The 4,466-nt window shown below is 64.1% G+C and overlaps 1 non-coding gene across 1 annotated transcript; it reads right to left on the reverse strand.

The window, feature by feature from the left end:
* Positions 1–4,347: 4,347 nt before the first annotated feature.
* On the reverse strand, positions 4,348–4,466 carry LOC131866931 (5S ribosomal RNA). The gene has a single exon (XR_009365530.1). It is a non-coding gene; the product is annotated as a 5S ribosomal RNA (ribosomal RNA).

Consider the following 4,466-nt stretch of genomic DNA (forward strand, 5'->3'; position numbering starts at 1 on the left):
GGGCTTCGGGTGCGCATTACATTTTTGCCCAAGCGTCCAGTGGGGTTTCTGGTGCGCTCCGAAGTGGGGTTATTGGAGCGCATCAAAGGTGCGCAATGCTGGTGCGAACCCGGGAGCGCTCCGATGTGTGCTCCAAGGTGCGGCGTGCACGAAGTCCGAGCCCGGTTTGCCCCGGGTGCGCACCTCGCGTGCACCTTCGCCGGGGTGAGCACCTTGGTGTGCAGACCTTGGTTGGGTTGCGCGCCCTGGTGCGCACCAAGGAGCGCTCTGAAGTGTGCTCCAAGGTGCGGCGTGCACGAAGTCGGAGCCCGGTTTGCCCCGGGTGTGCACCTCGGGTGCGCACCTCGCGTGCACCTTCGCTGCGGTGGGCACCTTGGCTGGGTTGCGCGCCTTGGTGGGCACCATGCAGTGCACGAAGTCGGAGCCCGGATTGCCCCGGGCGCGCACCTCCGCCAGGGTGGGCACCTTGGTGCGCACAACTTGCCTGGGCTGCGCACCAGGAAGGGCTCAAGATGGCACCCGCGTTCCGTTTTTTTCACTATCTTTCAGAACGGAAATTTTAAAATCTCGTTTTTTTTTGCCTTTTCTGGAAATTAGTGAAGGCAGCGCATCAAAGGTGCGCAACGCTGGTGCGAACCTGGGAGCGCTCCGATGTGTGCTCCAAGGTGCGGCGTGCACGAAGTCGGACCCCGGTTTGCCCCGGGTGCGCACCTCGCGTGCACCTTGGTGCGCACACCTTGGCTGGGTTGCGCGCCCTGGTGGGCACCATGGTGCGCACCAAGGAGCGCTCCGAAGTGTGCTCCAAGGTGCGGCGTGCACGAAGTCGGAGCCCGGTTTGCCCCGGGTGCGCACCTCGCGTGCACCTTCGCCGCGGTGGGCACCATGGCGTGCACGAAGTCGGAGCCCGGTTTGCCCCGGGTGCGCACCTCGCGTGCACCTTCGCCGGGGTGGGCACCTTGGTGTGCAGACCTTGGCTGGGTTGCGCGCCCTGGTGGGCACCATGGTGCGCACCAAGGAGCGCTCCGAAGTGTGCTCCAAGGTGCGGCCTGCACGAAGTCGGAGCCCGGTTTGCCCCGGGTGTGCACCTCGGGTGGGCACCTTGGTGCGCATGCCTTGCCTGGGCTGCGCACCAGGGCGGGCTCAAGATGGCACCCGCGTTCCTTTTTTTTCACTATCTTTCAAAACGGAAATTTTAAAATCTCATTTTTTTTTGCCTTTTTCTGGAAATTAGTGAAGGCAGCGCATCAAAGGTGCGCACCTCGCTGCCCACCACGGTGCGCAACGCCGGTGGGCACCCGGGAGTGCTTCGAAGTGTGCTCCAAGGTGCTGCGTGCACGTTGTCGGAGCCCGGTTTGCCCCGGGTGCGCACCTCGCGTGCACCTTCGTCGGGGTGGGCACCTTGGCTGGGTTTGCCCCGGCTGCGCTCCGAAGCGGGGTTATTGGAGCGCCGCCTCTTTTTTTGTCGGAGCGTTTGGTGGGGTTTCTCGCATTGGCTCTTCCGAGGCCCGGTTGCCACCCTGGCGCGCACGAAGTCGGAAGTAGGGTTAATTGCCCGGGTGCGCACCTTTGCCAGGGTGGGCACCTTACCTGGGCTGCGCACCAGGGCGGGCTCAAGATGGCACGCGCGTTCCGTTTTTTTCACTATCTTTCAAAACGGAAATTTTAAAATCTCCTTTTTTTTTTGCCTTTTCTGGAAATTAGTGAAGGCAGCGCATCAAAGGTGCGCACCTCGCTGCCCACCTTGGTGTGCTCTGAGGTGCGCACCCGGGAGCGCTACGAAGTGTGCTCCAAGGTGCGGCGTGCACGTTGTCGGAGCCCGGTTTGCCCCGGGTGCGCACCTCGCCTGCACCTTGGCCGGGGTGGGCACCTTGGCTGGGTTTGCCCAGGGTGCGCTCCGAAGCGGGGTTACTGGAGCGCCCCCTCTTTTTTTGTCAGAGCGTTTGGTGGGGTTTCTCGCATTGGCTCTTCCCAGGCCCGGTTGTTGGGTGCGCTCCCACCCTGGCGCGCGCGAAGTTGGAAGTTGGGTTAATTGCCCGGGCGCGCACCTTCGCCAGGGTGGGCACCTTGGTGCGCACACCTTGGCTGGGCTGCGCACCAGGGCGGGCTCAAGATGGCACCAGCATTCCCTTTTTCTCACTATCTTTCAAAACGGAAATTTTAAAATCTCGTTTTTTTTTTGCCTTTTATGGAAATTAGTGAAGGCATCGCATCAAAGGTGCGCACCTCGCTGCCCACCTTGGTGTGCTCCGAGGTGCCCACCACGGTGCGCAACGCCGGTGCGAACCCGGGAGCGCCCCGATGTGTGCTCCAAGGTGCGGCGTGCACGAAGTCGGACCCCGGTTTGCCCCGGGTGCGCACCTCGCGTGCACCTTGGTGCGCACACCTTGGCTGGGTTGCGCGGCCTGGTGGGCACCATGGTGCGCACCAAGGAGCGCTCCGAAGTGTGCTCCAAGGTGCGGCGTGCACGAAGTCGGAGCCCGGTTTGCCCCGGGTACGCACCTTCGCCGGGGTGGGCACCTCGGCTGGGTTGCGCGCCCTGGTGCGCACCAAGGAGCGCTCCGAAGTGTGCTCCAAGGTGCGGCGTGCACGAAGTCGGAGCCCGGTTTGCCCCGGGTGCGCACCTCGCGTGCACCTTCGGCGGGGTTGCGCGCCCTGGTGGGCACCATGGTGCGCACCAAGGAGCGCTCCGAAGTGTGCTCCAAGGTGCGGCGTGCACGAAGTCGGAGCCCGGTTTGCCCCGGGTGCGCACCTCGCGTGCACCTTCGGCGGGGTTGCGCGCCCTGGTGGGCACCATGGTGCGCACCAAGGAGCGCTCCGAAGTGTGCTCCAAGGTGCGGCGTGCACGAAGTCGGAGCCCGGTTTGCCCCGGGTGCGCACCTCGCGTGCACCTTCGCCGCGGTGGGCACCATGGCGTGCACGAAGTCGGAGCCCGGTTTGCCCCGGGTGCGCACCTCGCGTGCACCTTCGCCGGGGTGGGCACCTCGGCTGGGTTGCGCGCCCTGGTGCGCACCAAGGAGCGCTCCGAAGTGTGCTCCAAGGTGCGGCGTGCACGAAGTCGGAGCCCGGTTTGCCCCGGGTGCGCACCTCGCGTGCACCTTCGCCAGGGTGGGCACCTCGGTGCGCACACCTTCTCAATGTTTTCTTGCCTTTTCTGGAAATTGGTGAAGGCAGCGCATCAAAGGTGCGCACCTCGGTGTGCTCCGAGGTGCGAACCCGAGAGCGCTCCGAGGTGCCCACGAAGTCGAAAGTCGGGTTAATTGCATTGTTTTCCCCGGGTGCGCTCCGAGGTGCGCAACATCGGCGCGCACCAAGGAGGGCTCCGAAGTGTGCTCCAAGGTGCGCACGATGGCGTGCACCTCTGGTGCGCACGATTCGGAGCTCGGTTTGACCGGGGTGCGCACACCTTGGCTGGGTTGCGCACCTTTTGTGCGCTCCAAGGTGCGCACGAAGTCGGAGCTCGGTTTGCCCCGGGTGCGCACCTTCGCCAGGGTGCGCACCTTGATGCGCACGCCTTGGCTGGGCTGCGCACCTTGGTGGGCGCCATGGTGCGCACCTTTCGTGCGCTCCAAGGTGCGCACGAAGTCGGAGCTCGGTTTGCCCCGGGTGCGCACCTTGGTGGGCGCCATGGTGCACTCCGAGGTGCCCAAGATTGGTGCGCACCAAGGAGCGCTCCGAAGTGCGCTCCAAGGTGCGCGCGAAGTCGAAAGTTGGGTTAATTGTCCGGTTTGCCTCGGGTGCGCACCTTGCGTGCACCTTCGCCAGGGTGGGCGCCTTGGTGCGCACACCTTGGCTGGGCTGCGCACACCTTGGCACCCGCGTTTCCTTCATTTTAAATTTTTTTTTTTTACAATCTCTCAAGTGGGAAATTCTATAATCTCAACTTTTTTTGCCTTTTCAGGAAACTTTTGAATGGAGCGCATCATTGGTGCGCTCCGAAGTGTGCTCCAAAGCTCTCTCCAGCTGCGTGCACCTGCCCCGGCCGCGCACCCGGCCCCGCCCAGCTTCGCTCACCTGTCCCGGGCGTCTGGTGCGGAACCTTAGAGTAAGAAACATCACCGTGCACCTTGGCCAACGTGCGCGACTCGACCGAGCGCGCACTGGCCGAGGTGCACACCGATTTCACCTGGGTGCGCGCGCAGCACCTCGGGCGCACCGGGGTGCGCGCACAACGCCCGGGTTGCACCGTGGCCTGTGTGCTCGGGGCGCCTCGGGTGCGCGCTCGGTGTCGCCCCCCGCGCGCGCGGTAGTGCGGGCAGCGCACCCCGGCCCGGCCCGGCCCCGACGAGAACGCAAACGGGCAAAAGGTTTATTCAAATAGCATTGCGATGCCCGGCGAAAAACTAAAAAAGGGTGCAACACCGGGACTTCCCGGGAGGTCACCCATCCCAGTACTACTCCGGCCCAAGCGCGCTTAACTGCGGAGTTCTGATGGGATCCGGTGCACTAACGCTGGTATGATCGCACCC

This window comes from Cryptomeria japonica, unplaced genomic scaffold (assembly GCF_030272615.1).
Source record: "Cryptomeria japonica unplaced genomic scaffold, Sugi_1.0 HiC_scaffold_157, whole genome shotgun sequence".
NCBI classification, from domain to species: Eukaryota; Viridiplantae; Streptophyta; class Pinopsida; order Cupressales; family Cupressaceae; genus Cryptomeria; species Cryptomeria japonica.